The sequence below is a fragment of the Tamandua tetradactyla genome, chromosome 4 (assembly GCF_023851605.1).
Source record: "Tamandua tetradactyla isolate mTamTet1 chromosome 4, mTamTet1.pri, whole genome shotgun sequence".
Taxonomy (NCBI): domain Eukaryota; kingdom Metazoa; phylum Chordata; class Mammalia; order Pilosa; family Myrmecophagidae; genus Tamandua; species Tamandua tetradactyla.
In genome coordinates, this window is record NC_135330.1 from 68,958,310 (window position 1) to 68,984,699 (window position 26,390).

General features: G+C 40.1%; 2 protein-coding genes across 15 annotated transcripts in view; one reads left to right on the forward strand and one right to left on the reverse strand.

Moving 5' to 3' along the window:
• The window catches only part of HHAT (hedgehog acyltransferase), a 472,050-nt gene that overhangs the window by 440,405 nt on the left and 5,255 nt on the right, over positions 1–26,390 (forward strand). Inside the window, exon 13 of one of the 3 annotated variants that reach the window (XM_077157722.1) lies at positions 1,366–2,002. The exons of the other annotated variants lie outside the window; for them this stretch is intronic. The gene's annotated coding sequence lies outside the window, so the exon portion shown is untranslated. Of the gene's footprint in view, positions 1–1,365; positions 2,003–26,390 lie in introns of those variants that run through there. 3 annotated transcript variants of the gene reach the window in all.
• Positions 1–26,390, reverse strand: part of KCNH1 (potassium voltage-gated channel subfamily H member 1) — a 560,131-nt gene that overhangs the window by 15,202 nt on the left and 518,539 nt on the right. The window lies entirely within an intron of this gene.

Sequence of the window (26,390 nt, forward strand, 5' to 3'; positions counted from 1 at the left end):
GGTGAGGGGCAAATGCAGGACACCATGCAGGACACACCCATGTTACCCACCCACACAGCAGGAAGCCAGATTTTTTTCTCTTCCCAGAGCTGGGATCCTGCTGGCATCATCACAGCAGCAGGAGTAAGAGGGCAGGACCCCAAACCTAATGTTCCTGCAGGATGCAGGGCCTTCAGTGACGTTGCATTCCTCATAATTTCCTCACCCACCAGCTAACCCTGCCTGTTTTTACAGCACAGCATAAAGCATTAAAATGAACAAAATGGGCCACTTAAGAAACTTAAAACATGGAAAAACAAATTGGAGATAGGCTGTTAAGATAAGGTGGTTGGGTTTTGTTTTTTGAAAAGGCCATTATTTACCCTCTTGAGATGCTAATTCTGTTCAGTATGAAATCAAATGCTACACTTTTCTCTGGAGCATCATGAATATGTGAACTGCCCCCAAAACATGAGGACCTAGGTATTGGGGAGGGGAGGGCTTCCCAGAGGGACCAAAGCCAGTTCAGGTCAGAAATCCTTCTTTGAGCTTGAGACTGCTTGCTGTCAGGGCCTGAGGCTAGAGAGGAATAAAGCACATTCTGCCTCCAGGGGATGCTAGGCTTGTCAGGGAGCACAATGGACTAAGTAGGCCCAGGATGGGGGTGAAGGGAAAGGGTGGGAGAATGCTTTAGAAGTCAGACAGACTTTGGGTCATGTTCCCCAAGCCTCAGTTTTCTCATCTGTAAAAGCAGATATTACAACCAACTTTCATAGGATTATTATGAGAATGAAGTTGGATAAGATAAGTAAACCCTGAAGAAGAATGCATGAACATTTAATAAATGTTCAGTAAATGCATTATGTATTTATTCTTTGTGGTTGGTGCAGAAAGGGACCTAAAAATGAGCTGGAATTACAAAAGGTGGAGTTGAGGAAGGGTGTGTGAGATAGGAACAACATACGTGAAGGCACAAAAGCAGAAATGCCACCCAAGATAGCACAACAGCTTTGTGGTAGCAGTTATGGTGGGAAGGGCTAACACTGGAAGAACCTATGATGTGCCTGCCCCCTTGTTAAATGTTTGACATGTGCTAATCCATGCCATCCTTCTGGCAACCCCAAGAGGTAGGTACAATTATCATCCTCATTTTACACATGAAGAAACGGAGGCTTAAAAAGGGCAATTGACTTACCCAAGGGGACACAACTAGTGGAGCTGGGACTCTAACCCAGGCAATCAGTCCCTGCTCATGCTTTAAACAATTCTGTTAGGAAGAATGCCTTGGGTTTTAGGAAAAAACTATTTTCTCTCGGGATATGTGAATGCCTTCCATCCCTGCCCTGCCCCACCCCCTCCACTAGTTTCTCTCTCTCTTTCCATCAGCAACTTCTCCAAAGAAGTCAGAGCCAACGTTATGAAGTAGAAAGAACATCTGACCACAAGAAGGAGAAAGACCAAGAAGCTGGGGCTCCCAGAGCATTTAAGGGGGAATGACTCTCTAGGTACACTGGGCTATGTAGTCTTTTAATTCATCAGGATGGGTGAAAGGCTTAGTGAGAAATCCAGACTTGTAGAGATTAAGTTAAGGGAGAGGGCTGTGCACTCCTGAGTATTTTGGTTATTGTAAAACCTTGTCTCCCTGGAAGAGAGGAGAGAAGGAGAGCAAGCAAGAGCTTAAGTCTGCCTTTCATGCGATCAAGTGATCCTCTTCGTAGCACTGTACCTACAACCAGAAAACCTTGTTTGAATCACACCCCAGCTATAACTAGCTGGGCTATAACTAGGAAAGCAATCACCTTTCCTCTCTGAGCTTCATTTTCCTCATATGGACGTTGGGGATAATGCTTGCCAACCTCTCAGGTGGTGCTGGTGCAAGGTAGAGTGCTGTGCACACCTTCTGCATCACAGCTAATTTCCAAGTAATACCTACTTGCTGGGAGGTATCTTGAACTGGCCCTGAGGCTTCTTTTCCATCCAGACAAAGCATTGAAGGGCAGAAAGGTTAGCAGATTGACTGGGATGGGGGTGAGGGAGCAACTGGAGGAAGGGAGGCCAGGTAGAAGGCTGTGATTATAGATACTAACAGATACAGAGAGGGTGGCCCAGGAAAGCAGACAGATAAAACAGCATGACTCTCCTTCTAGATGGCACACGCCAGTTTATGATACAGGAAAAGTGAAAATTGTCAATCTCAACCTGCAAGCACACCTGCACCATGTTCCCAGGATCACGTGCAGCATTGTGGGCATTCCAGGGAAACACTCATCCTGATGACAACAGGGCTTTGGGCCTTATGTCTCCTGCCCTCGAACCAGATGGAACCGTCTGTAAACCATGAGGCATTCTTTAGCTTTTTCAAAGGCAAGCTGAGTGCCTCTCTGTCCATGGTTCCATTCCGGTCCTCTTGGCCTTCCAGGAGGAGACAGCATAGTGCCTCCCTCATAAGGGAGAGGCAGCCCCATTTCAGGATAAATCATTAGAGAGGAAGAAATTTGAGTAGACCAATCTTAAGTGGCACCTCTAACAGACTAGAGTGCTTATAACCTCTTCCCGCCTCTTATCAAAAGCTCCACCTTGATGCTCATGGCCCACTGTGTGAACTAAAGCCTACTCCTCCACACCTTCTGCTCTTTCTCTTTGGCAGCACATTGTGGGAGGAAATCTAAAGTCACCTGCTACCCAATCCTGCAGGAGCGGAGCTCAACCAGGGGACTGACACAATCACCTGGCAACCTGGTCAAAATACACATCTATCTACTGCTCCCCTTGCATCCAATTCCCACTTCAACCTCTACCTTTGAGAAACAGTGTCCTAGCCTAGGAGTAAAGATTGTACCACTGAAGACATGCATGGGGAATTAGAGCACTGTAGGCACATATTTCACACTACACACAGGGGCACCCACACCCCCTACTCAGGAGACAAGCTGCCTTTCTTGGTGCCAAAGTACAGGCTGCATACATACAGCCCCCATCCTCACCAGCCACACCTGGCCCTCTTTCCCCGTTTCTCTCATAAGTGTGTGCAATCCTCCTCCCCAGTCCCTAGTCCTATCCTAGGCAGAGGCTGGAGGCACTGGTTCTAAAGACAAAAATAGCTCTGCTGGAGCCATAGTTTATTTATATCTACTCTGCATGCCTGCAGGGCATGTGTGCAGTAGAAAGCAGGGCCATATTCCATCTCCCAGGTGAGGAAGCAATCTTAGCCCTGGATCTGCACCTGTGGCCACTCTGAGGTCGTAGGAATGGAAAGGGGCCAGAGACTCGGACAAATCATTCCTGTAGCTGGGCAGGCTCTGTTCTAGGGCCTGCAGAGGAGCAGCCTGCAGACCTCGGGGCTACAATAGACTTTACACTTCCATACTTCCTCTCTTACATCTAACACTGGTTTTAAATCCTCATGCTTTGTACTACGGAAAGATATCCTTCCAATAAACTCTGAAACCTCATTTCATAAGGGAACTGCTCTGATCCATCAAAAAAGTCACTAAAGGACAGTAGAAAAAAAGTACTATTCCCACTTGTTCAGAACTCTGGAGAAAGGTGTAGACTGGAGAAGGATTCTATAAAAGCTGAATTGAAGAAAAAGAAAAATACCAGGTAGGAAACTTCTGTCCAGGAGTAGCCAGTCCTCCCCTTTCTCCCTTCCTTTGATCTCATTCCTCAGGAAGTGCACAGAGACAGCAGGTGGGATCCTTCCCACTTCCCACCAGGGACATAGACTATAAAATCTCTCATGGCAGTGAGACAGATCCTTAACTCTATCCAGACACAGAGACCCATGGCAGGACTTAAGCCATGGGGGAGGATGGAATACAAAAGGGATGCCTGGAGGAATTTTACAAAATGGAGGACTAGGGAGAGGACTGCAAAACCTTCCCTAAAAGCAGCAAGCATCCAGGCTGAAACTATCCAAATCAAGAAGTTGGGGACAGGGGGGACATTTCAAGGTCCTCTGTGAGGAACAAAAATGTGGACAGAGATTATGTTTTCAGTCCTGGGTCTTGGTGCCCTTCTTCCACCCATGAAGGAAAAAGCAGCAGGAGACCCGATCCTTGCCTGGGGGAAGCTGGCAGACTGGGGCAGCTGGAGGAATCCACTGCTGCAAATAAAGCTGGAGACACACCCTACATTGAGCCAGATTTTGATCAGTGAAGTGATGGCATAGGAATCCTGCAGCTATAGCCACACTTGATCAGGAGCTGTTGGGGCTCCAAGAAGTAATTTGACCCTGCGGTGGGGGTCAGAGGCGGTGGGGGTTCAGGGCTCAGAGATAATCCAGCCCCACCTGGTCATACAGCTGGGTCTTGGAGGTAATTCAGCTATGCCTGGTCAAGCACTGCCTAGGCTCTAAGGCAAAAAGCTTCTGAGGATGATTAAGTTACCAAACAGTGCCACCTCCTGACTAGGCTGCAACGTGAAGGGGAATTACAGGGCTTATCAGAGCATCTCTGGCCTCTATCCCAGGCACAGTAGGAGCTGGTCTACACACCCTGCACAGGTACATGACCCTGTTTTAGCTGAGAAAGACAACCCAGCTGTCAAAGCAGTGCCCTAATACAGTGTTTTATTACAAGTTTTGCTGTATGGTGAAAAGCAGATCACTCCTGGGCCAAGTGCTGCCTGATAAAGGGGAAATTCTCAGTCCCACAATCCAAGGCCTTTCTACATGGGAGCCTGGGAAGCACCAGACACATTGTGCCTACAGGCAGGATCTCACTCAAAGTGTACAGTGCCCAATCCTTACCCTTGGAGTCGGTGACTAAGAGCATACATGAAAGGGAGGGGCTTTGGCTGGATTGTAGCCTGGTTGGGGCTAGACCCAGAGTACTGCCACTGTTTTAGGGAGAGGTGGGACTGTAGGGAAGAGATGGCCCAACAATGCCAGCTGCTTGGAAGAGAGGGAAAGTGCACTCTGGCAGTTTGCTTTTCTGACATTCAATGAAAACTCAAACAAATAAAATATCCTAGGCGAGTGAGGGAAATCAACTTTCAAAATAATCTTATCAAGATAACCAAATGCCTAGAAATCAGGAGAAAATCACAAAGCACATAAAAATGCAAGAAGAGATGCCGAACCCAAATGGCCAAGTTAAAAAGCTAGAGGAGACACAGAATTTGGAACAACTAATCAAAGAAGTACAACAAATCTCAAAAACAACTTCAGTGAATTCGCTAAAGTCATAAAGGATTTCAAAAAGATACCAGAGGAGCATAAAGAAGAATTTGAAAGAGTAAATAGAAAAACAGTATCTTACAGAAATGAAAAATATTGTAGATAAAATTTAAAATATACTAGAGATACATAACAGCTTTGAAGAAGAAAGAATAAGTGAAACACAGGACAGACAACTGAATGTGAATGCACAGAAGAACAAATTGTGAAAAAGATGCAAATATTTTAATTGGATCTCAGGGAAATGATGGACAACATGAAATGTGCAAATATAAGAATTACTGGGTTCCCAAAAGGAGAAAAGTAGAGTAAACGTCTAGGAAAAATATTTGAAGAGATAATTGGGGAAAACTTCCCAACCCTTATAAAAGATGTAAGTATGCAAATCAAAGAAGCCCAACGAACTCCAAATAGAATGGATCCAAACAGACCCACTCCAGGACACATACTAATTAGACTGTCAAATACTGAAGAGAAGGGGAAAGTCCTAAAAACAACAAAAGAAAAGTGATCCAGCACATACAAGGGAAGCCACATAAGACTAAGTACTGACTACTTAACAGCCATAATAGTGAGAAGGCAGTGGCGTGACATATTTAAAATTCTGAAAGAGAAAAATTTTCAACCCAGAATTCTATATCCAGCAAAGCTGTCTTTCAAAATTGAGAAAGAGTTTAAAATCTTCACAGACAAACAAATGCTGAGATAACTCTTAATAATGAGAGCTGCCCTGCAAGAAATACTAAAGGGAAATCTGTCAGCTGAAAAAAAAAAAAAAAAAAAAGACAGGAGAGAGGTCTGGAGAAGAGCACAGAATTGAAGAGCATTAGTAGGGTAACATAAAGAATATAAAGAGAAAGAGGGAAAAATATATTAAAAAAATAAAAACTAAAGGATAAGATGGCTGAAGTACAGCCTTTACAGTAATAACTTTGAATGTGAATAGATTAAAAGATACAGATTAGCAGATACAAATAGATTGAAAGTGAAAGGATAGGAAAAAATATTCCATGCAAGCTGTAACCAAAAGAAAGCAGGGATAGCTATACTAACTTTAGATAAAATAGACTTTAAATGCAAAGATGCCATAAGAGACTAGGAAGGACGCTAAATGTTAATAAAAGGGACAATTCACCAAGAAGAAATAACAATCATAAATATTTATGCACCCAATCAAGCTGCTCCAAAATATATGAGGCAAACACTTTCAAAACTGAAGGGAGCAATAGATATCTCTATGTTAATAGCAAGTGTGCTGGTTTGAAAGGATGTATGTACCCTAGAAAAGCCATGTTTTAATCCTAATTCCACTTTGTGAAGGCAGTCGTTTCTTCTAACCCTATTCAGTACTGTATGCTTGAATCTGTAATTAGATCATCTCCCTGGAAATATGACTCAATCAAGAGTGGTTGTTAAGCTGGATTAGGTGGAGACAAGTCTCCACCCATTCGGGTGGGTCTTGATTAGTTTACTGGAATCCTATATAAAAGGAAATATTTTGTAGAATGAGAGCGATTCAGAGAGAGTAGAGAAGAATGACATAGCCATGAGAAGCAGAGTCCACCAGCCAGCGACCTTTGGAGATGAAGAAGGAAAACGCCTCCCGGGGAGCTTCATGAAACAGGAAGCCAGGAGAAAGGAGAGAAAGCTAGCAGATGATGCCGTGTTTGCCACGTGACTTTCCAGATCCGAGATAAACCCTGACTGTGTTTGCCATGTGCCTTGTCACTTGAAAGAGAAATGCTGAACTTCATCAGCCTTCTTGAACCAAGGTATCTTTCCCTGGATGCCTCAGATTGAACATTTCTATAGACTTGCTTTAATTGGAATATTTTCTTGGCCTTAGAACTGAAAATTAGAAACTTTTTAAATTCCCCTTTTTAAAAGCCATTCTGTTCTTGGTTTTTTGCATTCCAGCAGCTAGCAAACTAGAACAGCGGGAGACTTCAACACATTACTCTCTTCTATAGATAGAACAACCAGAGGATCAATAAGAAAACGGAGAACCTAAACAACGTGATAAATGAATTAGACTTCACAGACATATATATATATATATATATCATTGCATCCTCAAACACCAGGATATACATTCTTCTCCAGTGCTCATGGGATGTTCTCCAGGATAGATCATACACTGGGGCAAAAAACAGATCTCAATAAGCTTTAAAACACTGAAATTATTCAAAGCACTTTCTCTGACCGTAAGGGAATGAAGCTGGAAATCAATATTCACAAAAGAAACAGAACTTTCATGAATATACAGAGGTTAAACAACACACTCTTAACCATGGGTCAAAGAAGAAATTGCTTGAGAAATTGGTAAATATATGAAAACGAGAAAACAACATATCAAAACCTACGGGATAAAAAAATAATAAAAATTAAAAAATAAAAAAAAACCTATGGGATGCAATGAAGGCACTGCTGGGGGTGAAATTTAGAGCTCTAAACACATTAAAAAGGGAGAAAGAACTAAAACCAATGACCTAACTGAACAACTGAAGAAACTGGAGAAAGAACAGCAAACTAATGATAAAGCAAGTAGAAGAAAATAAATAACAAAGATTAAAGCAGAAATAAATCAACTGGAGAACAAAAAACAATAGAGAGAATCAATAAAAACCAATGTTGGTTCCTTGAGACACACCCCTACAAAGACAAACAAGAGAAGATGCAAATAAAATCAGAAATGAGTAGGGGATCATTAATATGGATCCTGAAGAAATTTTAAAAATCATAAGAGGATATAACGAACAACTGTATGCCAACAAACTAGACCACTTAGAGGAAATGGACAATTTTCTAGAAACACATGAAAATCCCATACTGACTCAAGAAGAAATAGTGGACCTCAACAAACCAATCCCAAGTAAAGAGATTCAACCTGTCACTAAAAACCTCCCTACAAAGAAAAGCCCATGACCAGATGGCTTCATAGGGGAATTTTACCAAACATCCCAAAAAGTTACCACTCCTCCTTAAATAAACTCTTCTAAAAAACTGAAGAAAAAGGAATACTACTTAAGTAATTTTATGAAGCTAAAATCACTCTAATACCAAAACCCGACAAAGATACCACAAAAAAAGAAAACTGCAGGCCAATCTCCCTAGTGAATACAGATATAAAAATTCTCAACAAAATACTTGCAAATTGAATTCAAAGGCACAATAAAAGAATTATACACCATGACCAAGTGGGGCTCATTCCAGGCATGCAAAAGTGGTTCAACATAAGAAAATCAATTATCATAATATAAACACATTAACAAATCAAAGGGGAAAAAATCACATGATCATGTATATTGACACTGAAAAAGCATTCAACAAAATTCAGCATCCTTTTCTGATAAAAACATTTCAAAAGGTAGGAATTGAAGGAAACTTCCTTCATATAATAAAGAGTATATAGAGAAAACCCACAGCCAGCATCATACTCTATGGTGAAACTGAAAGCCTTCCCCGATGCCCACTATCACCACTATTACTCAATATTGTGCTAGATGTTCTAGCTAGAGCAGTCTGGCAAGAAAAAAAAAAAAAGGCATCCAATTTGGAAAGGAAGTTATAAAACTCTCATTATTTGCAGATGACATGATCCTATATCTGGAAAATTCTGAGAAAGTTCACAACAAAGTTATCTGAGTTAAACAAATTCAGCCAAGTAGGAGGATATAAGATTAATGCACAAAATTCAGTAATTTTCTATACATTCCTAATGACCTGAAAAGGCAATTGAGAAAAAAATTCCATTCACAATAAATAGCAACTAAAAGAATCAAATATCTAGGAATAAACTTAACTAAAGATTTAAATAACCTCTACACAGAAAACTACAAAACAATGCTAAAAGAAATCAAAGACTACCTAAATAGGTAGAAAGATATCCTGTGGTCATGGACATGAAGGCTAAATGTTGTGAAAATGTCAATTTTACCCAAATTGATCTATAGATTCAACACAATACCAATAAAAATTCCAACAACCTACTTTTCAAACTTGGAAAAGCTAGTCACCAAATATATTTGGAAGGGAAAGAGGCCTCAAATTGCCAAAACCATCCTAAAAAAGAAGAATGAAGTAAGAGAACTTCACTTCCTGACTTTAAAGATTATTATAAAACCACAGTGGTAAAAACAGCATGGTACTGGCACAAAGGCAGAAGTATTGATCAGTGGAATCAAACTGGGAGTTTTTAAATAGGTCCCCCCCCCCCGCCACCAGATCTACAGTCAATTGATTTTTGACAAGGTTTCCAAATCCACTGATCTGGGACAGAATATTCTCTCCAATAAATGGGGTTGGGAGAACTGGCTATTGATAGCCAAAGGAATGAAAGAAGACCCCTACTTCATTCCTTATGCAAAAATCAACTCAAAGTGGATCAAAGACCTAAATATAAGAACCAGTACCATAAAACTCCTAGAGGAAAATACAGTTAAACATCTTCAAGACTTAGTAATAGGAGGTAGCTTCTTAGATCTTACACCCAAAACACAAGCCATGAAAGAAAAAATTGATAAATGAGAACTCAGAATCAAATGCTTCTCAACAGCCGAAACTCATGGTCCACTGACTCGTGACTCTTTCCCTTTCCCCTCCTCCTTGCCACAACTAGTGATGCCTCTTGCCAAATGCTGCCCAGGGCAAGAAACCATATCAAAGGACTTATGGCACAAACTCCACCAATAAAGAGCAAACAGGTCAACATGGGCACAAAAAGAAGGAAACAAAAATGCTAGCAAAGGCAATCAACTAAGGCACTAAATGCAGAATTCAGGACCAATAAGGGACTGCGAACTTCAGAGTATAAAAGTCCACATCACAATGCAGGTGGACAGTTTCTTCAGGCTCTTGAAGAAAGTATTCCTTTACCCTTTCCCCCTCCCCTCCCTCTCTTCCCCCTGCCCCCTCCTTTTTCCCCTCCCTCCTATACAATAAACCCCTTTCAACCTCAGCTCGCTGCATGGTTATGAGTATTGGACCGACCCCCCCCCCACCACAATTTTTTCTAACAATAATTGTATATTTAGGCATTACTTAAATTTTAATAAATGCTTTTTTCAAAAAAAAATCAAATGCTTCTGTGCCTCAAAGGACTTTATCAAAAAGGAGATGAGGGATCCAACTCCATGGAAGAAAATATTTGGAAACTATATATCTGATAAGGGTTTATATCTAGTACAATTAAAGCAATCCTACAACTCAACAACAAAAGAACAAACAATCCAATTTACAAAATGGTCAAAAGATATGAATAGACATTTTTTTGAAGAGCAAATGCAAATGGCCACAAAGCACACGAAAAGATTATTATCTACATTAGCTATTAGGGAAATGCAAATCAAAACCACAGTGAGCTCTTATACCTATAAGAATGCCTGCCATTAAACAAACAGAAAACTTCTATTTTAGTTTGTAAGCTATCAGAATGCAAAATACCCAGAAACAAAATGGCTTTTCAAAAGGGGAGTTTATTAGGTTGAAAGTTTATAGTTCTAAGGCTATGAAAATGTCCAAACTAAGGCATCTGGGGAAAGATACCTTGATTCAAGAAAGGCTGATGGGTCCAGGACACTTCTGTGAGTGGGCAAGGCACATGACGTCTGCTAGTTTTCTCTCCTGGCTTCTGTTTCATAAGGCTTCCCTGAGGGTGTTCTTCTTCTGCATCTCAAAGATCTCTGGCTGGATGTCTCTCTTCGCTTTTGTGGCTCTAAAGCTTTTTCCAAAATGGTTCCCTTTTAAAGGGCTCCAGTAAGCAGCCTCACTTTGAATGGATGGAGACATATCTCCATGGAAACCATCTAATCAAAAGTCACCACCCACAAATAGGTGGTTCACATGTCCATGAAAACAATAAAAAAGATCCCACCCAACAATACTGAATGAGAACTTAAGAACTTGGCTTTTCTGGGGTATACAATAGACTCAAACTGGCACAACTACAAATGTAGGAGAGGATATGGAGAAATTGGAAAACTATCCACTGCTGGTAGGAATGTATAATGTATAGCTGCTATGGAAGACAGAGGTTTCTTAGAACACTAAATATTGAGCTTCCCTATAACCCAGCAATTCCACTACTTGGTATATATCCAGAAGATTTGAAAGCAGTAACATGAACAGACATATGCAGATTTCATATTGGTATTATTCACAACTCCCAAAAGATGGAAACAATCCAAGTGTCCATCACTTGATAAGTGGATAAACTGTGGTATATACATACGATAGAATATAATGTGGTGGTAAAAGGAAATGAGGTCCTGAAGCATATAACAACATGGATGAACTTTGAGGACATAAAGCCGACTGAAATAAGTCAGGCACCAAAGGACAGATACTGTATGACTTCATTTATATGAACTCCCTAGAAAATGTAAACTCAGATGCTGAAAAGCACTGGTTGGGAACACCACATCAATATCATAAGAAAGCAGTGAAGATCCTTGACTTGTGACTAATTGTAAATCAAAATGCTACTAAAATTTCAGCAGTAAGAATGTTGTTAGTTTTTGGATATACTCTTTTCAGAAAGTTTCTTTGTATTGTTAGCTTAAGACTTTATCATAAACATTTGCTGAATGTTTTTATGCCTCTATTGAAAAAAATTACTCTTTAAAAAATGGTAAAAAATAAAAGCTAATGCATAATGAAAAAAATTCATTATGGAAGTGATGTCATCAACATGGTGACATAAAACATCCCATGGAAAACCCTCCCCAGTGATTAAACAATAAAAGGGACAAATCTCCCTTAGAACTCTGGAGGTAAGCAGAGATTGGAGAAGGATTTCACAATCACTGAATCAAAAAAAAGAGAAAAATATAAGGTAGGAAACTTTTGTTTCCAGCCAGACAGTCCTCTTTTCTCTCCCTCACTTGGTCCCTTGCATTTTGGTAAGCGCCCAGAGGCAGTGGCCAGGATCCTTCCCACTTCCCATTGGAAACACAGACTATATAAACACTCACAGCAGTGAGTTGGATCCTCATGCATAACCAGACACAGGGACCCAAGTCCACAGAGACCCAAGGCAGAACACGAGCCACTGAGGAATGCTGAATACAAAAGGTCCCCAAGGAGGACCTTCCAAAATGGAAGATTGGAGAAGGAATAGCAGAACCTACTTCTTTCCCCAAAGCAGTGAGTAGCCAGGCAGAAACTGTCCAAATCAACTGTTTGGGGATCTGAGAAACAATACAATACAATGCCCAGGGAAGTACAGGACAAAGAGAGTGAGAAACTGTGAGCAGAGGCTATATTTCCCTTCATGGCTCCTGGTGCCCATCCCCCACCCTTGAGAGCCGCAGGAGCATTGGCCCAATCCTTGCCTGGTGGGCGGTTGCAGACTGGGATGACCAAGGGGGTCCTCCATCCCAAGTACAGAAGGGGACACAGCCCAACACTGAGCCAGATATTGGCTGGCGAAGTGAGAACACAGGATCCTAACAGTTTCAGGTCTCCCTGGCCAGCTACTATGGGCACCACTGTTTCAACTGTAATAGGTAACCAAAGAGCACCATCTTTTAGGCAGGCTGTAAAGTGTAGGAAAAAGAAGGGCTTTTTAGAGTCTTTCCAGATCTATCCCAGGACCCACTGGAGCTGGTCTATGCCCCCTGCATGGCTACCAAGCCCCGTTTTGGCTGGTGAAAATACAGGCAATATAGCTGTCAAAGAAGTGCCTAAATACAAAACCAAGCAACTACAAAATCCTAGACAAGAGAGAGAGACTGACTGTTCTAGTTTGCTAGCTGCCGGGATGCGATAATCCAGAAACAGAGTGGCTTTTAAAAAGGGGAATTTATTAAGCTGCAAGTTTATAGTATTAAAGCCATGAAAATGTCTAAATTAAGGCAAGGCAAGGAAAATGTCCACATTAAGGCACCAACAAGAGGTTACCTTCACTCAAGAAAGGCTGATGAAGTTCAGGGTTTCTCTCTCAACTGGAAAGGCACATGGAGAGCATGGTGATGTCTGCTATTTTTCTCTCCAGGCTTCTTGTTTCATGAAGCTCCCCCAGAGACATTTTCCTTCTTCATCTCCAAAGTTCTCTCTCCAGGCTTCTTGTTTCATGAAGCTCCCCCAGAGACATTTTCCTTCTTCATCTCCAGAAGGACATGGCTTCATGGGCTCTTGTGCATCTCATGACTCTCAAGCATTTTCCAAAATGTTTCCTTTTTTAAAGGATTCCAGAAAATTAATCAAGACCCACCTGAAATGGGTGGAGTCACATCTCCCTCTAATCAAAGGTTTGTTTGTTTTTCCGAAAGTGCCTGGACCAGGAATCAAACCAGGGGCTCCTGCATGGCAGATGAGAATTCTACCACTGCACTACCCTTGCACCCCTTAATCAAAGGTTAATACCCAAAACTGTTTCCAACCTACAGTACTGAATAGGGATTAAAAGAAACAGCTGCCTCCAAAAGATGGATCAGGAGTAAAGCATGGTTTTTCTAGGGTACATCATCTTTCAAACTGGCACTTTGACATTAAGAATAAGCCAAATATCAGCAAAAAAAATCACAAGGCATACTAAAATACAAGATGATATGGCCCAGCCAAACAAACAAATTAAAAAGTTGGATGAGACACAGAATCTGGAACTTATCAAAGATGTTCAAGCAAATCTCCTAAACAAAGTCAATGGGATGTTTAAAGAGATAAAGGATATTAAGAAGACCACAGGATGAGACCAAAGGAAGAAAGGTTTATTATGTCTGGAACCTAAATTTTCTATAACACATAATCTAACTCAACCTGTCTGGATAGATCATTTAAACAATCCAAACACAGGGAGCCTAGAATGTGAATGAGGGCCTTTAATCTTGTATAACTTAATAAAATGCCTGGATACCTCCCAGAGTATAGTAAGCAGATAATCAAAAAGTATTGGCAAAGTCCCTTCAGGGATGGGAGAAAAAATATGGAACTATTAAACTTTACCGCCAGGAAAACCCCAGATACTATGTCAAACATTAGGGACGCCCAAATATTTTGAGGTTTGCTCTTGGGAAACTTATGTATATAGTGGAGAAGCTTAGCCTACCTATAGCTATGCCTAAAAGTTACTTCTGGAGGATCTCTTTTGTTGCTCAGATGTTGCCTCACTCTCTCTAAGCCCAACTCTGCAAGTGAAATCACTGCCCCTCCCCCCATCCACCCCCCTCCCCCCCCCCGCTACATGGGACATGATATCCAGGCATAAAAGTCTCTCTGGCGGTGTGGGAGATGACTCTGAGGGATCAGCTGACCCTGGGATCAACAACATCTTCCTGAACAAAATGGGGAAAAGAAGTGGTAAAATCAAGGTATCAGTGGCTGAGAAAGTTCAAATAGAGTTGAGAGGCTACTCTGAAGATCAGTCTTACACAAGCTTCAATCAGACATTGCTACCTACCATAACTTGCTAAACCCCCACCAAAACCATCCTAGCCAATCCTAAAGAACACCTAGGGTGTTATATAAGATTCAACAAAGGCTCCATGCACGAGGATAACATTCCAGAAACCTACAACCTTCCCTGGATCAGATAACTCCTGAAATGCAGAGGGGTCAGCCTCTCCAGAGCATCATATAGTTCCATCCCCCATCCTATATTATCAACAGCTCCTTCCAACATTAAAAAGTTAGAATGGGCATAACTCAAATACCCCTAAAGACTGGGAGAAAGAGCAAAGGTGATGGTGGAGTTTTACAGAGAAGGTAGGGTTTAACAAACAAGTATGATTGCTGAATCATTATATTGATATTTCTTTTAGTCTCCAGTATCTTAGAGCAGCTAGAAGTAAAAACCTAAAATGGTTGAACTGTAACCCACAACAAACTCTGAAATATGTTATACAACTAATTGTTGCAATATGCTTTGAAATATATTGCTTTTTTGTATATATGCTATTTTCACAAAAAATAAAAAATTACTTCTGCTAGTCTCCATTGTTTTGGGGCAGCTAGAAGGAAAAAAATTGATATAGTGGAATGGTAACCCGTAACAAACTCCAAAATCTGTTCTGTATCTACTTGTTGAAGTGTACTTTGAAAAATCACTGCTTTTTTTTGTATATATATTTAACAATAAAAAAGTATTAAAAAAGGAAAAAAGAAGACAACAGGTGAGCATAAAGATGAATGTGAAAGAATACATAGAAAAACAACATCTTACAGAAATGAAATACACTGTAGATGAAATTTAAAATATACAAGAGACATTCAACCACAAATTTGAAGAGGCAGAAGAAAGGATCAGCAAACTAGAAGCAGAGCAGCTGATTTCGAACAGACAAAAGAACAAATGGAAAAAATGGAACAATCTGAATAGGGTAACAAGGAAATGACTGACAACGTGAAGTGCACAAACATACACATCACAGGTTTCCCAGAGGAGAAGGGAAAAGGGACAGGAAGAATATTTGAAGAAATAATGGCTGAAAATTTCCCAACCCTTATAAAAGACATAGAAGCCCAGCATATTCCCAACAGAATAAATCTGCATAGACCCACTCCAAGACACATATTAATCAGACTGTCAAATGCCAAAGAGAAGGAAAGAATTCTAGAAGCAGCAAGAGCAAAGCAATCCTCCACCCATAAGGAGAGCCGCTTAAGAACACTTATTTTCCATCAGATACCATGGACACAAGAAAGCAGTGATATGGTTAAGATACTGAAAGAAAATAATTGCCAGCCCAAAATTCTATATCCAGCAAAGCAGTCCTTCATAAATGAGAGGGAGTTAAAAACATTCACAGATAAGCAGAATTTGAGCATGTCCATTAACAATAGATCTACGCTACAAGCAGTGATACGAGAGTTCTGCTGGCTGAAAGAAAAAAAAGACGAGAGAGAGGCTTGGAGGAGAGTATAGAAATGAAGATTACAATAAGGGTAACTAAAAGTATAAAAAGAGACCAAAAAAAAAAAAAAGATCTGAAAAATAAAAGCCAAAGGAAAAACTGGATGAAGTAAGGAGTAACAGCATTGAATGTTAATGGATTAAAACCCCCCATCAACACTCACAGATTACCAGAATGGATAAAAAAAAAAAAAATGATGCATCTGTATGCTGTTTACAAGAGACTCATTTTAGACCCAAAGATACTAATAGGTTGAAAGTGAAAGGATGTGAGCAGTAATCAAAATAAAATCTAGGGTAGCTATACTATATCAGATTAAAAAGACTATAAATGCAAAAAAAAAAAAGTTATGAGCCAAAGAGGGACACTACAATTCACAAGAGGAAATGATAATCATAAATATTTATGTACCTAATCCAGATGCAAAGTACATGAGGCAAACAATGGAAAAACTGAAGGTAATAATAGATATATCTCTACAATAATAGTGGGAGACTTCGACATATCACTCTCTTCAGTAGACAGAACATCTAAACAGAGTATCAATAAGAAAACAGGGGACCTAAATAATACAATAAATAAATTGACCTAACAGACATATATAGAACATTGCACAACAAAACATCAGGATATATATTCATCTTAAGTGCTCATTGAACATTCTCCAGGAAAGATCATATGCTGGGGCATAAAATAGGTCTTTTAAATTTGGAAGACTGAATTAAGCATTTTCGCTGATCATAATGGAATGCTGCAGAAAATCAGTCACAGCCTGAGAACTGAAAAATTCTCAAATATATTGGAGATTAAACACACTTAAACAATCAATGGGTCAAAGTAGACATTGCAAGGGAAATAAGTAAATATCTCGAAGGAAATGAAAATGAGAACACAACATATCAAGACATGAGATAAAGGCAGTGCTGAGAGAGAAATTTATAGTCTTGAAAGAGCCAAAATCAAAGACTTAATTAAATACCTGGAGAAACCAGAGAAAGAACAGCAAACTAACCTCAAAGCAAGTAGAAGGAAAGAAATAAAGATTAGAGCAGAAATAAATCAAACAGAGAATAAAAAACAATAGTGAGAACAAATAAAACCAAGTTGGTTCCTTGTAAAGATCAATAAAATGAACAAACCCTTAGCTAGACTAACAAAGAGAAAAAGAGAAAAGATGCAAAAAAAAAAAATAAATAAAATCAGAAATGAGAGGGGAGTCACTACCAAGACCCTAAAGAAATAAAAAGAGCATAAGAGGATACTATGAACAATTGTACGCCAACAAAATAGAAAACTTAGATGAAATGGACAGCTTCCTAGAAAAGAATGAACAACCAGCACTGAATCAATAAGAAATTGAAGATCTGAGCAAAAACCAATTACAAGTAAAGAGGTTCAATCGGTCATTAGAAACCTCCCAATAAAGAAAAGCCCAGGAGCAGATGGCTTCATAAGTGAATTTTACCAAACATTCCAAGAAGAATTAATATCAATTCTGTTCAAACTCTTAAAAAATGGAAGAATAGGTAGCACTACTAACTCACTCTATAAAACCAACATGACCCTAATACCAAATCCTGATAAAGATACTACAGACAAATAAAACTACAGAACAATCTCTCTAATGAATATAGATGCAAAAGTTCTCAATACTTGCAAATTGAATAACAGCACATTAAAAGATTTATACACCATATCATATTACAGGTATGCAAGGGTGATTCAACACAAGAAAACCAATTAATGTTATACACATCAATAAATTGGGAGGGAAAAATTACATGATCATCTCAACTGATGCAGAAAAGGCATTTGACAAAATCCAGCATCTTTTCTTGATAAAAACACTTTGAAAGGTAGGAATCAAAGGAAACTCCCTCAAATGATAAAGGGCATATATGAAAAACCCACAGCTAATATTGTACTTAGCAGTGAGAGACTGAAAGCTTTCCCTCTAAGATAGGGAACAAGGCAAGGATATCCACTGTCACCACTGTTATTCAACATTGTGCTAGAAGTTCTAGAGCAATTAGGCAAGAAAAAGAAATAATTGCCATTGAGATCAGAAAGGATGAAGCTAAACTTTGACTACTTGCAGACACCACGATCCTATATTTAGAAAGCCCCAAACAATCTATGACAAAACTACTAGAGCTAATAATGAGTTCAGCAAAAATCAACACTCAAAAATCTGTAATGAGCTAACTGAGGGAGTAATCAAGAAAAAAATTCCATTCACAATAGCAACTAAAAGAATCAAGTATCGAGGAATAAACTTAACCAAGGATGTAAAGGAACTCTACATAGAAAACTACAAAACAATGTTAAAAGAAATCAAAGAATAACCAAATAAATGGAAAGACATTCCATGTGGATAGACTGGAAGGCTAAATGTCATTAAAGTGTCAATTCTACCCAAGCTGATGTACAGATTCAATACAATACCAAGGAAAATTCTACAGTCTGCTTTGCAAAATGGAAAAGCTAATTATCAAATTTATTTGGAAGGGCAAGGGGCCTTGAATAGGCAAAAACATGTTTTGTTTTGTTATTTTTTAAGTTTTTTTTTTTTTTTGGTCCAAAAACATCCTGAAAAAGAAGACGAGGAGGGAGGACTCACCCTTCCTGACTTTAAAGCATATTATAAAGCCACAGTGGTCAAAATAGCACAGTACTGGCATAAAAATACACATACTGATCAATGGAATCAAACTGAGAGTTCAGAAATAGACCCTTAGATTTATGGTTGATTGATTTTTGACAAGGCTCCCAAGTCCCTTGAACTGAGAGTTCAATGGTCTCTTCAAAAAATGGTGCTAGAAATGTCCTAAGAAATGATGAATATGCAACTATGTGATGATATTGAGAACTGCTGATTGTATATGTAGAATGGAATGATATGTTAATATTTTTGTTTGTTGCTATTTTTTTAAATTAATAAATAAAATTTTTTTTAAATGGTTCTAGGTTCATATCCAAAAGAATGAAGGAGGACCCCTATCTCATGTCCTATGCAAAAAATGAACTCAAAATGGATCAAAGGCTTAAATATAAGAGACAGTACCATGAACTTCTAGAAGAAAATGTAGAGAAACATCTTGAAGATCTAGTGATAGTTGGTAATTTACTAGACCTTACAACCAAAGCACAAGCAGTGAAAGAAAAAGTAGATAAATGTGACCTCTTCAAAACTGAATACTTTTGTGCTTCAAAGGACCTTGTCAAAAGTGTGAAAAGGGGTGGGCCACGGTAGCTCAGTGGTAGAGTTCTCGCCTGCCATGCCGGAGACCCGGGTTCAGTTCCTGGTGCCTGCCCATGTTAAAAAAAAAAAAAAAAGAGTATGAAAAGGCAACAGTCTCAATGGGAGAAAATATTTGGTAACCACATACCTGATAAGGGTTTGATATCCAGAATATACAAAGAAATCCTACAACTTAACAATAAAAAGACAAACAACTTAATTTAAAATGGGCAAAAAAACATGAGCAGACATTTTTCCAAAGAGAAAATATAAATGGCTGAAAATAAAACAACATGAAAAGATTCTCATCTTCACTAGCTATTAAAGAAATGCAAATCAAAACCACAAGATATCATTTCATACCTATTAGAATGGCTGCTTTTAAACAAACAGGAAACTACAAGTGTTGAAGAGGATGTGAAGAAATAGGAACACTTACTCACTGCTGATGGCAATGTAAATTGGTACAGCTGCTGTGGAAGATGGTTTGGCTGGTCCTCAGAACTCAACTAAGTATAAAGTTAGTAGCATTCTTGCTACTTGGTATTTACCCAGAAGAACTGAAAGTAGGGACATAATCAGACACTCGCACACCAATGTTCATAGAGGCATTATTCACAACTGCCAAAAGATGGAAACAACACAAGTGTCCATCACCGATGAATGGATAAACAAAATGTGGTATATGCATATGATGGAGTATGATTCAATAGTAAGAAGGAATAAAGCCCTGAAGCATGAAACAACATTGATGAACCTGGAGGACATTATATTGAAGGAAATAAGTTAGTCACAAAAGGACAAATGTTGTATGATTTCATTAATATGAACTAATTATTGTATGCAAACTCACAGACAGAATCTAGAATATAGGTTACTAGATAGAATGAGGCTAGAGAATAGGAAGTCGTTGCTTAAATGTGAAGAATTTTTAATTAGCTTAAATTAAAATTAATTTAAATTAAAAATTAAAAATTAATTTTAATTGAGCTTAAATGTTTGGAAATGGACAGAAGTAGCACATTATTTTGAATATAATTAACAGTGCTGAACTGTGTATGAATGTAGTTGATAGTTTAGAATCATGTATGTCACCAGAAAGGAAAGCCAGTTAAAGCATGGGACTGTATAACACAATAAATCTTGCAGTGGAAGATGACTAATTAACAGGATACATACAAAAATTTTCTTCCATGAACAAAAACAAATGTAAGAAATTATTACAAGGACTTGATTATATAGTGGTATATGGGAAAAATGCATCTATTGCAAACTACGCTCTATAGTTAACAGTAATATCTTAATATTCTTTCATCAACAGTAACAAATGTACCACCATGAAAGACATCAGTGATAGGGGAGATAAACGGTATGAGATGTTTTAGCAATGAAAATATTCTAAAATTGATTGTGATGTGTATCATCACATAGTTGCGATGTTGAGCCATTGATTGTATACTTAATATGGATGATATGTGTGATTATATCTCAAGAAAATTGCATAAAAAGACATTATGCGGTACCCACTGAGGCAACATATTATATGGATCATATTATATGAGTGGTCCACATTTAAAGAAAACAAAAAGGGTTTTCTCCTCAGCAGCTGATGGTCCAGTGGTTTTCCTGGCCCTGAGCTGCTCTGGGAAACAGCTGCATTTTTACAGACAGTCCAACAGAGAATAAGAAAGAGTGGGAGGAAAGCCTGGGCCCCTCACAGTGTTTGCATTTCTTCTGGGTCTGGGAGATAGTTTAGCCACTGTGTCCTTTCATCATGCTCAAATGACCCAGAATGGTCCAGCCTCTTCACAATGCTGAGATTAAACCTGGTGGCACTGCTCTGCTCCTCAGCAATGCGTTGAGCCACCAAGCCAGGCTGCTGCTCTCCTAATAAGAAGGGGGAGCTAACAGTTACTGAACAGTTACTGGAGCCTCATTACTGACTCCTCAAGTTCTTTAGCTACTGCATCTAGTCTAATCATGATAGCAACTCTGCTAAATGCCACCAGACATGCAGAACATACTCTGGTGAAGCTAAGAGAACTTACCTGATGAACTGAACACAAGGAACATGGGCAGAACACGAGGCAGACACTAGTCTGCAGATATATACTGAGCATTCATGAGATAATGATTAAAGTATTACTAGTGTTGATTACCAGGCCCAGCAATGCCTCCCCCACTGGGACTGGGATTCAGGCCTGAGGCTGAGAATTCAGCTCAGCTCTTGGGAGTATTTATCTGCCTTGCTTAAAAAGACCTGCAAGACCCACTTGCCAAATGCAGACATGGGATGTGCTTATTTCAATCCCAGATTGACACACTCAGGGGCTTCTCCTTCCAAGGCAGCAAATGCTGTAATTTATCTCCAAAATTATACATTCAAGCAAAATCCTTGGACTAACTGAAGTGGTCTGTACATTCCTGCTATTATCACTCACTGCCATAGTGAGGGAGCAGCTGGGGCTTGAGAGGGAGTTCACCGTCCTTCTGGCCCATAGATCCATGCACTGGGCCAGGGAACTAGCTCCTTCCTGAGGGGGACTAGCTATGCAATCTGCCAAGAGCAATCTTTCCAAGACCCTCTTCTTGCTTCCATCAGCCACATCCCCACACCAGGCAAGTCTGTTCCTGGTAAACTAACCCCCATCGATACATCTGTGGCATTTTAAATTTCAGGAAACAGCTGATGCAAAATTAGGGGACTCATGGCACATATAAAGTGGCTGCATCACTTCCACTTCCTTTACTCTTTTTTCTCCTGTGATATAATTGTAGCACATGGTACATGGACAGGCAGTTTATAGATTGCATTTTCTCTACTTCTCTCTATGTACAGATGGCAGATGTTAGTCCTGAATCCAGTATCTAATGGGGGAGTCTGACTTGTAGGGCTGCAGAGTCTGGCCTTCAGTTTCAACATTTCTCTGATAAAGTTTTCACTCTAGGGGCAACATTTGGCATTTGAGTTGATACAGATGCTAAGAGCAATTAAGGGTCTGGACAATTTCTTCTTCCCATTCCATGCGTATAGACCCAGGCCAGACTTGAAGCAGCCATACCTGCAGTATTCTAGAGCGGCAGGAGGAGCTAAGCCCTGCAAACCCTTGTCTCTTCTGACCACCAAGGCTGGAGCCTCCCACAGCTCCTGTGGAACTCCTCATTGGGCAAGGAGCAGGGAGTTAAGGGGATTTGAAGAAGCCAGAGGGGTGGGCCCAGAGAGTGCCTGCTCCAGCTCATGGAGAACAGGGCATCCAAGAGGGACAGAGATTTTAAGAAAGAGGGAAAGACAGACCTTAATGAGGCAGAGAGAAGGTAGGAAAGAAAAAGAAGACTCTCTTGCAGAAGGACCTCACAGGGAACACAAAGCAAAAAAACAAACAGCAAGAGAAAGGGCAGAAAAGAGAACACAGAGACATCAAAATGAAAGAGAAATGAGCCCTCATGGAGCGTGAAAGGTGGGGGCTGTACCCACAGAGGGAGCCCAGAATCATCTGATAGCACCTGTGGCCACCAGGTGCTGGGTGTTCCCTGTGCACCAGACATGTTCTAAGCACTTTACATATGTTATTTCAGAGTATCTGCCCAACAACCCTGTGAGGTAGATGCTATTATAATCCTATTACATAGATAAGACCCAGTGAGGATGCACAGTGAGTTAGCAGCCAAGCCTTGGCTTGTGTGACACCCAAATCTGTGTACTGAGCAGCTACCTGCCATTCAGCCTACAGCTCCCTGTGGAGGCCATGGCCAACTGCTCCTTCCACCTTGATTCTCACTGGAAATAGAAAACAGGGACTCCCCACTTTTATTTGAAAATGAGACTCACTTTTCTTCTCCCCATCCTCACCTCTCAGCCTACTATGTAATAGGCCCAGGTGAAGGAAACTTAATTTTTCAGGCCTGGTCTCCACCCTGCTCTCTGTCTGGGAGCTTTTCCTCCCCAAAGTGGATCTCTCTCTTTGTGGCATGTTTATAGCCACTGTAACGAGAAAAAAATGTGCTCCATGGGGACAAAGGGAATGAAATGAATCTAATGTATTTAAAGATGAGACACCTCCTAATGCTCAGTAAGTGCAGTTTCTGCCCACCACCCCTTAGATTCAAGGGAATGAATCTTCCCCATTAGGAAAAAGTTGCCCTCATGTGTCACTGATTCAGTGGGAGGGATAGTCTTGCTGGCCAGGCCAAGTGAGTGTGATAGTCAGACCTGGGTGTGGTATGGGCACCAAGCTTGGCAAAGGAATATCTCTGCACAAAGAGAGAGACCCACTCTGTGGAGGATGAGCCGATTTGGGGCTGCCTCAGGCCTGGTGGGCTGATCCCCAGGATAGAAAGTGAAGCCACTGTGTACAACAGAGGGAGCAAAGTGGGCATCAGAGAGGCTGATGGGAGGTGACCAGCGGGCTTCACCGGCTGCTACTGGCAGAGCTCATCCATCCCTGCAATGCCTTCTTCTGCTTCCCCACCCTCAATTTCCAGTGACATTTCAAAAACATTTCACAAATGGACCACATTCTATACATGTTTTTTTTTCTGAATTTAAAAAAGGAAATGTCAACCTAACCAGATGAGAGTACAGCTGGTAGCTGGGTTACAATTATTAGCATTTACTTTATGCACGTAGCCTCTGAGGTGCAGAGAGGTTATTTGGCTGATAAGTAGTAGAGCTGGGATGTGAGCCTATGTTTGAGCCCATAATCCCAAACTGATTTTGGTTTCACCCTTCCTCACTGTCAAGGACTCAGTCATTCAGGGTCAGTAGAACAGCAAACAGTTATCCCTGAACAACCTGAGCAGACAGCTGATGCTCCCTGGCCTCCCCCCATCCTCACCCCCTGCACCTTAGGAAAGATTCTGTGAGAGGTCCTGAGAGAACCTCTCCCTGCCCTGTCCCCACCCCCTAAAAATCATCCAGCTATTAAGTGAGCCAGTTAAAGCAAGTCAGGAATCCTCAAGCCACCAAAGATACTGCTCAAGGGACGTATCTTTTTGTACACAATTGTTACAGTTAGACTTGCCCCTAAGGCAACACGGAGCCACAAAGGAAAGGCTTACAGAAACAGTGAGCAGAGCGGGAAGCACTAGGGTGGGGTGAGGGCACTTCACTGCCCAGTGGCAGACTCACAAGTTCCTGCCACTTTCCTACGAGTGGTAAGGGTGTCAGAGCCAGCCTCACATTTCACCTGGGCCCCTCTGACCTCCTGTGTGTGAGGTCCCAGGCTAGGGACTGAAGCACATCTGGATTTAGAAATCCTCTGACTCTGACAAAGGCACTCTGCCTGGGCTTCAACAGCTTCATGCACAATCTGGTGCCTTTCTCCCCCTACAAAAACACTATGTGCTGTCTTTTCTTGATGCTTTGTAAGCTGTTATTATTTTATGTCCTAATTTGTTATTGGTCAATGCATTGTAAAGTTCTCTTAATCCAGGGTTAGGCAAACCTTTTCTGTATAAGGTCAGATACTAAATACTTCAGCTCTTCAGGCCATGCAGTCTCTGTGACAACTACTCAACTCTGCCATTATAGCATGAAAGCAGCCATCAATAAAACATAAAGAAATGGGCAAGGATGTATTCCAATAAAATTTATTTTCCAAAAGCAGGTGGTGAGCTAGATTTGGCTCAAGCCATAGTTTACAGCCACTATCCTAGTCCATAGCTTGTCACATAATCTTTTAAAAACATATATATAACATAAAATTTGCTACTTCTATGCAATTTTATATAACTTAGCCATTTTTAAGTGCATAATTCATGGCATAAATTATATTCACAATGTCGTACAAGCTTCACCACTATCTGCTTCCAAAATTTTTCATCATACCAAACAGAAACTCCATATCCATTCAGCAATAACTCCTTATCCTCCTCTCCCCTTGTCATCTGGTAATCTCTAATCTATTTTCTGTCTATAAATGTGCCTATTCTAGATATTTCATATAAGTGGAATCATACAATATCTGCCCTTTTGTGTCTGGCTTACTGCACCTTAATGTTTTCTAAGCTTATCCATACTGTAGCATGTATCAGAACTTTATTTCCTTTTATGGTTGATGAATACTCCACTGTATAGATATACCTCATTTTTATGGAAATTTGGTTTAATCACTTTTTGGCTATTATGAATAATCTTGCTAGCAACATTATTTTACTAGTTATTGTGTAGATCTATATTTTCAATTTTTTTAGTTATATATCTAGGACTAGAAATGCTGGGTCGTATGGTAACTTTTTGTTTTTGTTTTTGAGGAACTGCCAAACTTTTTTCCACAGCAGCAGTACCATTTTTACATTCCCACCAGCAATGTATGAAGATCCCAATTTCTCCATATCCTTGTCAACACTTGTTATTTTCTGGTTTATTATTATTTTAGCCATACTAGTGGGTGTGAAGTGGTATCTCATGGTGGTTTTGATTTGCATTTTCCCTAATGACTAATGATATTGGCCATTTGTGTATCTTCTTTGGAGAAATGTCTGTTCAAGTCTTTTGGCATTTTCCAATTGGGCTGTCTTTTTGTTGGTTTAATTGATTATGTTTTTTTTGTGAGGTGGGTCATACCAAAGTTTTTCACTTTGATGTGATCAAAATTTTTTAGCTGTTCATTCATGGTTTGTGCTTTTTATATAACCCATCCACTGTATAATGTACAGTGAAGCCCAGACAGGAAGAGTGGTTCACTAAGGTCATGCAGCACGAGCAGCTTTATCCTTGTATAAGACACCAAGGCACCAACTTTGGGATCAAACAGCTTGGGCTTTGAATTTTGGCTCTGTCACCTGTTACCTATAATCTTGGGCAAGATTTTTATTTTTGTTTTTATTATTTACAGCCTTCCCTTCTCCTGGAGTTAATTGTTATCTCATTTTTTTTTCATCTGCTTGGTTGTCCATCTATGAACCCATCACTAATTTATTCCACATATTCCAATACCTTGTTATATTCCCATCAATAACATTTCCTGTGTGCTCAAATACATTATCCCTTGCTGGAGACATCATTTCTGTAGGCTTCTGTCTCCTTGTTCCAATCTGGTCTGGCTTCTTTCCAGGCCTGAACTCTTCATTTACTGTTATCCTACAGTTGCTGTTGACTCTTTCTTGGTTTCCTCCTAATTTTGCAGGCAGACATCCTCTA